The sequence below is a fragment of the Equus przewalskii genome, chromosome 2 (assembly GCF_037783145.1).
Source record: "Equus przewalskii isolate Varuska chromosome 2, EquPr2, whole genome shotgun sequence".
NCBI classification, from domain to species: domain Eukaryota; kingdom Metazoa; phylum Chordata; class Mammalia; order Perissodactyla; family Equidae; genus Equus; species Equus przewalskii.
In genome coordinates, this window is record NC_091832.1 from 32,479,314 (window position 1) to 32,491,879 (window position 12,566).

Here is a 12,566-nt window from a genome sequence, read left to right on the forward strand (position 1 = left end):
CGCCAGGGCAGGTCAAAGCCCTGCCCTCAAAGAACTTACATTCTAGTGGAAACCAACAGATTTAGAAGAGAACACTGAGGAAGGCATCATCAAAAAAGCCTAGAATGAAGCCCTTTAATGTAAGAGGATATATAGATTTACGGGACATAAGTCAACAGACTATTAATCCCCTCTCCCCCTGCAGAGGAAGCCCTGTAGCCGGAAGTGCTCCTCATTAAGTGTTCCTCATCCTCTCAAAAAAGACCCTAAAACAGTAATAAAGAAACACATTTAAAATGTACCTACAAAGTACAATCCGACTTTTATTTCCAAGAATGCCCATAAATACTGCTCCCAGAGAGGCACAGTAAGTGCTTCAAAGTTTTCCAAATGTGATGGCCCTTGGACCAAAACATTTTATTAGTGTAAGCATTTTAAAAATAACTAGAAATGCTTTTCTAATAGACCATAAAATTATAACTGGAAGTAGTATCCAAATAAAGGGAAACAAGTCTTGTTGTTACAGAAAACATCAAGATTTGGTCTTGGTGGGCTTGAGGAATCTCAGTGTCTGATTTAAGCCCCCTGACTACCCTAGGCTGTGATAGCTGCCTTAGATTCCCGAAAAATTAAGTAACTGAGTACAGGTGTTGGTCAGTATACGAGAACTTTTAAGAGCATGTGATACCTTTCAGGTCTTGAAAAAATTACTGGAAAAGAGCTCATTTTCAATACTTACTTAGTTACCAATCTCTTACCTCCTTGCCTCAGTCTAAAAACTATAAACTCAAGCCATTCTGCTTTATTTTAAAGGGAGAGATGCAAACTGATGTGTTTATTCAAACTTCTTAAATATAGAAGACTCAAGAAATAGGTAGCAGAACGTGTTCCATTTTTATAACATTAAAACTAGATACCACATTATGGCAAACCCAAGTATTTCAGAAGATAACAGCTCCACACCTATCCAATCCTCTTCAACACCTACACACTGCAGAAAGCTGACTTGAACCTACCACTTCTTTTAAGTGTTTCTTAAGCCATCTGTCCTCTCTATACAAACGAGAAACAATAGGAAGGCACTCGTTCAAACAAGAACTACCCTTATAACATGCATTACACAATTGGACCTCATTTGCTTTACAATGCTATCATTTTTCTGTGCTACTGTACCCTGTAGTCAATGAAGGATACACAATTTGAGATGTACCTAACATTCTGGGGAACAAATACTGTTATCCCAAAAAGCCCGAAAATGTTGCTCACTTAAGTGTTTTTGGTTAAAAGCCCCAAAACTCGTCTTCAATTACAAAACTCAAGTTTCTAGCAAGCAAAGATTAGGCGTAAAATGAACTGATTCTCTTTTCACCACACCCTTGCCACAAAAAGCGCACGTGAGTAAACTTAGGTGTGTACTCTGCACCAGTAACTCATATGGGAGGACTGAAACAGGGGGGAAAGCCATTCTGGACCAGAGAAATGCCTCTACAAATAAATTCACTTAATTCGAGTACAAAGGGATCTTTAAAGTTACTGCCTACGCAAGCGGCTGTCGCAGGTGTTGTCTTACGCTTTCTTCCTCGGCACAAGCTAATCCTGAGATCTTAAACCCTCCTGGCTTTTAGACACCATCTGAGACGGCCAGGATTGCAAAAGATCATCTCTGAACACGACGCGTCGGGAAGCAGGCAAGAAACGCCCCTGGGTGACCCCCCCTAAGGTGGCAAACCGCCGTCTTGATTCGCTGAGTCCCTGACTTGTAGGAGTTAAAACTCTCACCCCTTATAGTGCGATGACGTAATCTTCCACCCTGCATTTCTCTGGGACTTAAAGGGGAGGCAAAAAGCAAAGGAACAAAGAAAATTTCCCCCTTAGAAGAGGAATTGGGCAAGCGGCAGGAGGACGGTTTCGAGAGCGGGTGAGGTAACTCCCCGAAAGGGAAGCTGCAGCCGAGCAGGCGGGGAGAGGGCCGGAGAGGCAGACGGAGACGGCACTGCAGCTCGCCCGGAGGGTGGGATCAAGGAGCCGGGCGGCGCGGGGAGCGCGTCTCAGGCCGAGCCCGAGCCCGAGCCGGGCGGTCCCCGGCCGCCCCCGCCCCGCCGCGCTCGCGGCCCGCTCCCCGCCCCTCCCCCGCCCGCCGCAACACGTCCGCGGCGGCGCGCCGCGAAGCAGGAAGTCGGGGCCGGGGCGCAGGGCCGACCCCGCCGGGCCCCCGCGCCCCCGCGCCCGCTCCCTCGCGTGCGCGCCCCGGCCCCAGCCCAGACCCCGACCCCTGCCCGCCGCCGGCCGGCCTCGGGGCCCGCGCGCCGGCCTGGGGGAGGGGAGCCCGGCGGCCGGGATGGGTGTGACCCCTTCCTTCCGCCGCCGCCCGGTGACAGTCCGACCCTGCCCGCGCCCTCGGGCCGGCGCCCGACCCCGGCCGCGCACCTCCCGGCCGGCCTGCGCCCCCCGCCCGCCCGCGCGCGCGCCGCCCGCCCCTCCGCTCCGCCACAGAACCCGGACCCGCGCTCGGCCGGACGGCGCCGCGCGAGCCAGGCCGCCCCGCGCCCCCAGGCCCCGGGGATCCCCGAGGCGGGGCGCCCCCGCGGACAGAGGGAGGCCGGAGGCGGCGCGAGGGGACGGGACGGCCGGGAAGCCGCTCCCGCGGGGAGCCTCAGGCCCCGCACTCACCTCAGCTTCTCCGCCGGGGCGTTGGCAGCACTGCGCGGGGTCTCCTCGGCGGCCGGACAGGGGCACGCGCCTGACGTCAGCACGCAGGCGACGCACGGTTGGGTACCCGCGGAAGTGGGAGGGCCTGGGAGGCCTGAAGCGGCGCGGATCGAGGCGGGGCCTGAATTCATCCCCCGCCCTGGCTCGGGTCGCCTATTGCGCATGCGCCAAGCAGCCCTGCTTTGCCGCTGACCTCCGCACCTCGTTCTCCAATGGTTGTATTTGTGTGAATACTACAGTCGTTTGCAAAGCTCTTCCGCTTAAATTTCTTTTGATCTTTGCAACCTTGTGAGGCAAAGTATTATCATCCCTGTTTTGCAGAAAAGACAGAGGCTACTTAGAGGGGCAGTGACTTGCCCAAGACCACACTGCCAGCGGCTGTCCCCTGACTCTCCAGTCCTGTGTTCACACCGTGGCGTGAGAGCTGAGTACCGCGCTCCTCATCTCTGCCTACACCCCATAGTCACAGTGGTCATCTTTTGGTTTAGAGACTTCCACCACAAAGCCTTGCACTGTTTCCCCTGGCTGCCTCCTCTTCACCAGCCCTTCTCTTGTCTCTCGGCCCTCAAGAGTCACTGCCTTCCTGATCATTCTATCCTCACGGCACCTGTTTTATCATCTGTCTTGCCTGCTAGTGTGCAAGCTTTGGGAGAACAGGAGTCTTCTCTGTCTTATGCTCAGATGTTTCCCGTGTCACAGGAAAATAACAGTTCATTTGTGGATGACTACCACAGCTATTTGCCCAAGAAAGACACCTATTTCCAATATATTTGATCTAATAGTCATATTATCTTTTGGCTTTTTTAATTACACAAGAGGAATAACTACACTTTTGAGTGTTTACTGTAGGCATGGTGCTAACTGCTTTCCATGTAATAGTAGCTAATGTAATACAACCTCCCTGCGAGTTAAGAACTATTATCCCCATTTATTGATGCATGAACTGAGGCTCAGAGGTGTTAAGGGACTTGCCCAAAGTTGCCAAGCCAGGCAGTGGCAGAGCTGCGACTTGGACCCAAGAGGCTGGCTCTAGTTGACCACTATATTATCATACTACCCAGCAGGTTTATTATAGAAAAATCAGAAGAGAAGCTTCAGCTGTAGTCCTACCCCTAATGATACCGACTATTAACACTTTGGTGTACACCTTTCCAGATATATATAGATATATATACAGACAGAGAGCTATGTGTAACATTTAATGCACAAAAACAAATAGTACTCTGCTTTTCTCTCTCAAACCTACGTTGTGAACATCTTTCCATGTCACATAAAGCATCATTTTTAAATGCTACATTCCGTTGTATGGGCATTATAATATTTATCCAACCAATCTCCTACTGTTGGAATTTGGTTGTTTTTGGTGACTATAAATTTTTGACTATTGTAAAAATGCATAAGCTTGGTTTCCCAAACTTGAGGCAGAGCTGGTTGTGTTTGCTCCCTCTGCAAGGCCGGTTGGCAGTGACCTTTCCTTCATCCCGTCTCACAATCCCATGAATGTCCCCAGACAATGTCTGCCCTTTCCATCAGCAGCAGTATCTTGATGGGGTGTCACCCAACTGCTTGGCTTTTCCTGCCTTTGTTCTGAGGACAAGGACTCACTTAGCACTTTGTCTATTATGTTGTCAGGTTTTTGTCAGGAGGGCCCTCCTGGACCTTTTCACAGCACTGAAGGCAGTAGCTGCTACTTGACTCAGTCTACCCCTTCCCTTGCTGCCCACCCGGATGCCTCCTAGTGCCCCATTCCCACTGCCCCCTGGCTACAGCTGCCTCCTATTAACAGGAGGGGCAGCCTGTGGGTCTCCAACTCCCCTGCCCCTGTGGTTACCAGCCCAGTGTGCATTCCTCCTTCTTCTGGTAACAGCACTTCCATTCTCCTGAAGCAGCCCCTGCCCCGATTCTCAATCCCTGTGGCTCTAGAGGAGGCGACTCTACCCCCAGTTGCAGGGATAGCCATGTGACCCAGGCTTGGCCAGTCAGCGCATTTTAGAGAGCCCTCTTGCCACGGTGCTTCAGCAATGACCCAATGAGAGCCAGTGAGATTCAATTCTGGGACTTTGGTCAGAACGGTCTAGTTGAGTGAATCTATCTGCTGAGGACAGGATGCAATCACAGCGCTGCTGGCAAGGAGAGAGACTGGCTGAAAATAAGACCAAGACAGAGGGGGGAAAACAGAGCTGAGCAATGGAGACCATGAAACCTAGTCCCAGTGACACTGTTTGAGCCCTTGGATCAAGTCTGGCTTCAATTTTCAGGCACATTAGCCAAGAAACTCCCACTACTGACTAAGCCAGGTAGAGTAGACGTCTGTCACTTGCACCTACAGGACTCTTCATGAATCACTCTGCCCTCATGTCTGCCCCTGTGTGGTACTTGCCACCACCCTCTCTGTAGATGATCACCAAATCTCTACCTCCTCCAGCCCACCCCCATTTCCAAATTTCCAGCTGCTCAGAAGTCCCATCAGCACCACTGAAACCGCTTCCGGTTCCCGCCTGCTCCAGTTTCTGCAGTGCTTATATCTGCGTTGAGCCCCTGCACCCGTGTACATCCGGGGATTCCCAGCCTTCTCTGCGTCAGAGACCCTATATCCGCAAAATTAATAGCCAATTTCAAGAGGCTTCCTTTAAAAATCTCTGTTTTAATTCATTTTATACAACACAGCCTTCATCTTCCCAGATCTCAGCTCTAAGTCACTTCCCAGCTCAGGAACCCCCAGAGTTTTCTCCTTTGTCTTCAAAATAAAATTCTGAGCCCTTTAGCCAGGCGTTCTGTATCCTCCACGATCTGGCACTAACTTGCCCTTCCAAAGTTATTTATTTTTCCCTTTGGTATTAGTCAGGGTTCTGCAGAGGAACAGAATCAATAGGGGAGATAGATGATAGATACATAGATACGTAGATACGTAGATCTATGTTGATATCTATCTATCGAAAAAGATTTATTATAAGGAATTGACTCACACAGTTATGGAGGCTGATAAGTCCCAAGAGTGAATCAGCAAGCTGGAGACCCAAAAAAGCTGGTGGTATAGTTCTGGCCCAAGTCCTAGGGCCTGAGAGCTAGAAGAGCCGATGTCTCTGTTGCAGTCCTGCAGGCTCAAGACCCAGGAAAAGCCAACGTTTCCGTCGGAGCCCAAAGCCAGGAACAATTCTCCCTTACTTGAAGGAGGATCAGCCTTTTTGCTCTAGCCAGGCCTTCAACTGATTGGATGAGGCCCACCACATTAGGGAGAGCAATCTGCTTTATTCAGTCTACTGATTCAAATGTTAATCTCATCCCAAAACACCCTTGCAGACACACCCACAATAATATTTGATCAAATATCTGGGCACCCCATGGCCCAGTCAAGTTGACATATAAAATTAACCATCATAGCTAGAATGATTTACTTAGTATTGTGCATGCAGGTACCGTGATTTCTTGCCTCTATGCCCCTACTCATGCTGTTCCCCTTGCCTAGAACACCTTTCCCACTCATCCATCCTACCTGTCAAGCCCCAGTCTCCTTTCTGCCATGAACCATATCTTTTGCCAACACTCACCTTTTGTCCTTTCCCACCTCTGAGACTGCAGATTCAGTGGTTCCCTTCTCTGTCTGCCAAACTCCTACTCTCCTCTCCTTCAAGGACTAGCCTAGACCTCAGCTCTGAAGCCTTCCCTGCCAAGCCCAGGCAACCAGTCCTTCCTATCACACTTTATATTGAAAGCATACCCTGTTGGAATGATTTGCGTCTGTGCTAACTAAACCATTAGGCCATGAGCAGACGGAGATCTTATCTCATTCATTTTTGTATCCTTTTACCTAATTTCCTGGCATGCTACTGGCCCTCAAAAATGTTTGATAAATAATGCATGAATGAGTGCAATGCCGCCTCTTCCACAAAGCCTGCTCTGCTTCCTACTGCCAAAAGTGATCTCTGCCTCTTCTAAACGCCCACGGCACTTCTCTGAGGACTTCTGCAGGCCCTCCCCTCTTCTGACCTGTTTATCCTGCTTTCTCTGCCCTACTGTAAGCTCCCAGGGGCAGGCTCGGTTTGGGATGTGTCCTCATGCCTCTCACAGTGCTCCTCAGGGGCCTCAAACACAGCGAGCGCTTAAACACTGGCTGAATGAGAGAAGTTTCAAGACTCCGCTCCCTGCCAAACGCCGAAGACCGCAAATCCACCACCGTCTCCCCAGGGCCTGCCAAGATTTACTAAAGAAGGAGCGGATCCACATTAGCGAGGCTCTCCTTTGCGGTCTCAAGTCTTAGGATTTACATGAGAAAATCCTAATTTGAGACTTTCCGTGTGATTCATAGGCGATAAAACTATAAAGAAAAGCAAAGAAGTGATTATTATAAAAATCTGGCTACTGGCTGCCCCTAAGGGAGGTTGTAATCTGGAAGGAATGGGAGGGGTGTGGGGAGGACGGTGTTGGCAATGTTCCGTGTCATGACCTGGGTGATGGTTACATGGATGTTTGCTTTATAATTACTCGTTGCGCTATACATTTGTTTTATGTGCTTTTTCTCATGTGTGATATTCCATAAAAATAAAGGCTTGAAATAATTAAATAAAATAAAAATGAAGTCTCTCTGTTATTCCTGAAAGGTTGATGTTGTGTAAATTCCTATCACTAAGACTCCAGCACCCCTTCCATTCTGATTTACCATCTGGTCTCTTCCTCCTCCAACTACTCATGGCCCAGGCCTTGCCAGCAGCTCCACTCTGCCGCTAGCACTCCAGATGTGCTCCGGGTTGGACCTGCCACCCGGTAGGCAGCTGCAGCCTACTCCACAGGGTTGAGCCTCCTCCTCTTACCCCTTCTGCAGCCCCGCCACTGCTCAGCCTCCCTCCTCCACTTTGTGCTGCATCATGATGCTTGTCCAGGGACCTGCACCTTCCTGGAGTCAGAGAAAGGAGAGAAACTGACCGAACCTGTTTTCTACTTGCATTTTCTTTCACTGGCCCAGGCTTGCCTCCTTCACCTCTGTTACACATCTCTGGTGGAGATAATCTGGGTCACTGAAGAAGGGTGGATGAGATGGGATAGGGGAGAGAAAAGTCTAGAGATAACTGAGCAGCTCCATCCCCATCTGGTAAGGTTTAGCAAGACTCCAGAGGCACATGGCACAATGATGAAGTTTTGACTTGAAAACAATCTGAGAATTGCTCATGTGGACCAACTGGTCGTGGTCACGTTGTGACCAATAATCAACAGTTAGGGAGTGTCTCTCATGTGCTAGGTCCCTCGGATGTAAATGTGAAGGATATTGCCCTGCTTAACCCCTTCAATGGCTTCTCCTCGCTCTTGTCCATCTCTGCAAACTCCTCCGGACCGTGCGCTCACTCACTGGGCTCCCGCCGCGTTGCCCTCTTTGTTGTTTCTCAGACACAGCTGAGCTTCCTGTGCCGACCTCAGAGCCTTTGTGCTTGCTGTTCTCTCTCCTGCTCTGCACACGCCTGCTCCGTGTCATCTTGTAGGTCTTTGCTCAAATATCACCTCTTCAAGAAGACCTCGCCCCCCAGCTTAAGCAGCACCCCCAACCCACTGTCACACCACACTGCTTTATTTCTTTAATAGTCTTAACCACTATGTGAAATGATCTCACCTCTTTCTTTTCTTTTTTTTTTTTGAGGAAGATTAGCTCTGAGCTAACACCTGCTGCCAATCCTCCTCTTTTTGCTGAGGAAGACTGGCCCTGAGCTAACATCTGTGCCCATCTTCCTCTACTTTGTATGTGGGACGCCTACCACAGCATCGCTTGCCAAGTGGTGCCATGTCTGTACCCGGGATCGAAACCGGTGAGCCCCAGGCCGTCGGAATGTGCGAACTTAATCGCTGCGTCACTGGGCCGGCCCACACCTCTTTTATTTTTCTTAACGTCTCCTCCCATTGAAAAGTAAAATTCAAGGGTTTCCTTCACCACTGTACTCTCAGTGTTAGAATGGAGTTTATGCTCAATAAATATCTGTTGAAGAAATACAGTAAATGAAGACACCATCCCTACTGAAGGAATTAAGGTCTTATTGTGGGACAAGCAATAATCAAAATAAGTGTTAGGACAAGGGTGTGTACAAGGAACTAGGGGAAAAAGCAAGGTATTCACAATAGTTACACCTGGCATTTATTAAGTACGTCCTTTGCCCCAGGTGTTGTTCTAAGGGTTTAATAGGTATTATCTCACTTGAAATTCGCAAGAACTCTGGAATATTGAAACTATTATCTTCAACAAAAATGAGGCATGAAGAGGTTAGTAACACTTACCCAAAGTCATACAGCTGGTAGGTAGAAGAGCTGGGATTCAAACCCAGAGCTGGTCAGGGAAGATTTCCCCAAGGAGCAAGATTTGATCTGAATCCAGAGGACTTGCCCAGATTGGCCAGGCCAGGGTGGGGCACGCTGAAAGGACAGAAAGATTCCTGGCACAAAGACCAGGCATGTCCAGGTACGTGGGCACGGAAAAGCGGGATGCTCAGGGGAGAGATGAATCTCACATACAATGTTGAACACAAGATGCTAGACACAAAAGGATATATAACATATGATTCCATTTGATTCAGAAACAGACATTACTCTAGGGCAATAGAAATCATAAGAGGGGCTGGCCCGGTGGCGCAGCGGTTAAGTTCACATGTTCCACTCTGGCAACCAGGGGTTTGCCGGTTCAGATCCCGGGTGTGGACGTGGCACCACATGTCAAGCTATGCAGTGGCAGGCGTCCCACATATAAAGTAGAGGAAGATGGGCATGGATGTGGGCTCACGGCCAGCCTTCCTCAAAAAAGAAATAATAATAATAATAACAGCAGTTACCTTTCAGGGGGTTAATGACTAGGAAAGGGCATGAGGGAGACTTCTGAGTTACTGGTCATATTCTGTATCCTCATCAGGAAAGTGGTCATGGGGTATGCCCACTTTGTACAAATTCATCGAGCTGTACAATTAAGATTTGTGCATTTTACAGGATGCACATTATATTAAAAAATTAAAGGTCACTAAAGCAGTAGTATTGGCCTAAACACCAAAACACTTGTGATTTTTTAAAAGTGTAGAATTTTTTTGATGATGAGATTTAATGCCTGTAGATAAGATAAGCAATGAGGAGAGAAATAGGGAGAAGTGAGAAGAACAGGATGTTATGTGTAGAAATTAGAAATGAGAAGGTGGAGCTGGTTGAGAGAGGGGCTCAGAAGAAAAGAACACGATCAAACGGACAGCTGAGAAAGAATTGCTAACTGCATCTTCCCCTAACCGAGCAGATGCAGATACAATAGCATTCACTGAATGTTTCTCTGCTTTCAGTGCCGTGCTAGGGCGACCCTAGCTGGGAATAAGACGGGAACAAGACAGTTGTGGCAACTGAAGCTCAGAGAGGTGATGTGACTTGTCTGAGATCACACAGCTCGTAGGTGCTGGAGTAATCTTTGCTAGAAACATCCCATTTGTGCTCCGAAGACAGGGCTCCAAAACACCAAGCATTGGCCCCAATTTAAGGCGGAGTCTTGGCTCAGAGGAAGCGAAGGGGAGGCCCTGGCTGCTTTGGCGGTGTGGGTAGCTTCCTGCCCAGGAGACACACCCTGCTTCAAAATCACCATCCTGGGCAGTCAGGTTGTTGCTAGGCACCCAGGGGCCCTTGAGCTTTCAAGCAGAGCCAGCCAAGGGCAGTGAACCTCATTTCATTGCAAAGTCAGGTGCAGAACAGAGAGGGAAACCAGGCACCCGACGGAAGCCTGCCCTTTTTTTTGGTTTTCTTTTCACCGCCATCCCCAGCACTTACACAGGAATTAATAATCTCTCTCTCTGCCCCCTCTGCAATGTAACACTTACTGGTCTCCCATGAACTCTAGTTATTTGTGTTCACTAGAAGGAAACACCTTAAATCAGGGTGCAACCATGTGTCTCCTCGAGGATCAGCCACGTGCAGGTCCTGCGTTGGAGGTCAAGAACACAGAGATTCTCTCTTGAGCTCGCAACTGACCTGGGAACACACACTAGACACTGCATTGCAGTGTGATACTTAGAAAAGGCCTTGGCACACTGGGTACAATGTATATTTGCTGAATGAACAGGGACTGAAAGAGAACTAAAGCTAAGGCATTACAGGAGCCCAGAAGAGGGCTTCAGATGCCAATCACGGCAGAAATCAAAGGCGGCTTCATGAAGGTGACCTTGCCTCTGCATCATAAAGAATGAATAGGAGTAGGCTGGCAAAGATTGGGGGAGTTGTGGGCGAGGGGCATTCTGGGCCAAGGGAAAATGTCCCATAAATGCATGGCAGTGGGTGGGAAATGATTAGCAAAATAGTCAAGTCAGTGTCAAGGGCATTGTACTGAGCTGCCTGTGGAAACTGACCACACATGAGGCTCCTAGGAAGGCCAGTTACATTTGAATTCTCCGGCCACAACCACCATCGTGGTGGACTCCTCACAGCCCCCACACCTCCTGGAGTTGGCCTCCTCTCCAGCAGCCAGCGCCTGGCACCCACTCACGGCGCAGGGAGTGGCCGCCCAACAGATGACATATTTTTCCATGGCACCAGCCAGTTGCTAGGAATCTCATATTACCTTGTGGTCCCAGCACTGGTCTTCACCAGCAGCCATCTGGCAGGAGCATTTTTCACTAACTAGATGAAATTATTCTTTTGTGGAACTTGGAGTCAAAATAATCACAAAGGGAAAATTAGAGAGGCCAGTCCCGTGGCCAAGTGGTTAAGTTCCTGCGCTCCGCTTTAGCGACCCAGGGCTTTTGCCGGTTTGGATCCTGGGCGTGGACCCAGCACCGCTCATCAGGCCATGCTGAGGTGGCATCCCACACAGCAGAGCCAGAAGGATCTACAACTAGAATATACAACTATGTACTGGGGGGCTTTGGGAAGAAGAAGAAGAAGAAAAAAGATCAGCAACAGATGTCAGCTCAGGTACCAATCTTTTTTCTTTTTTTTTAAGATTTTATTTTTTTCCTTTTTCTCCCAAAGCCCCCCAGTACATAGTTGTATATTCTTCGTTGTGGGTCCTTCTAGTTGTGGCATGTGGGACGCTGCCTCAGCGTGGTTTGATGAGCAGTGCCATGTCCGCGCCCAGGATTCGAACCGACAAAACACTGGGCCGCCTGCAGCAGAGCGCGCGAACTTAACCACTCGGCCACAGGGCCAGCCCCATCAGGTACCAATCTTTTAAACAAATTAAAAAAGAAATTAAAAAAAGAAAATTAGACTCGAAGCCATTTTAGAAACACTTCCCTCTGGCTCCTCTACATTGCCCTCCTCCTTCCCCATCACTCACAGAATTAAAACTGTTTGGGGTTCTTTAGAATGAAGGTCTGGATCGACTCAAGAATGACAATGACAGGCATGGGGGGTAACTGCGTGATGCTGAGTAGAGAAAGCACAGGAATCATCTCCTGGGAGTGGCAAGGGAAATGGGGAAGTACTGTACCCCCAAATCCCCACAGACCCCTGCAAACACTGGAGTTGGTCTCCTCTTTGATATCCAGGCAGGGTGACCTCGTGGCAAGGGCATGAGCTAGAGCCAGATGAAATGGAGATGAACTCCAGCTTCTCCTCTTACTGGATTTGTCCGGGGCGAGGAATCTCATCTGCAGACTCACGCCCACGGGAAAGAGCTGGTGCCACAGGGCTGCGGGGAGACAGTGCAGGGCAATGGCGAATTGTACCAGTTCTGGTTTCAGAACGTGGCAGTTGAGTCCTGGCTCTGCCACTTACTCTCTAAACCTCACTCCTGCTCTGGAGGTTTGACTCCATACCTAAATCCTCTACTTTGCATTTTTTACTGGAAAGGGAAAGGCTGGGTATTTGCCATACAAAGTACTATGCAGCTGCTAAAAAAAAAAATCTTTTTTTTTTAAGATTTTATTTTTTTCCTTTTTCTC

General features: G+C 49.2%; 1 protein-coding gene across 6 annotated transcripts in view; it reads right to left on the reverse strand.

Annotated features, from left to right (window-relative positions):
- Positions 1–3,234, reverse strand: part of CDC42 (cell division cycle 42) — a 45,780-nt gene extending 42,546 nt beyond the window's left edge. For 3 of the 6 annotated variants that reach the window (XM_070598870.1, XM_070598889.1, XM_070598925.1), the window contains exon 1: positions 2,482–2,647. The gene's annotated coding sequence lies outside the window, so the exon portion shown is untranslated. The other 3 variants (XM_008531502.2, XM_008531503.2, XM_070598879.1) reach the window with 3 other exon arrangements.
- Between the last annotated feature and the right edge of the window lie 9,332 nt (positions 3,235–12,566).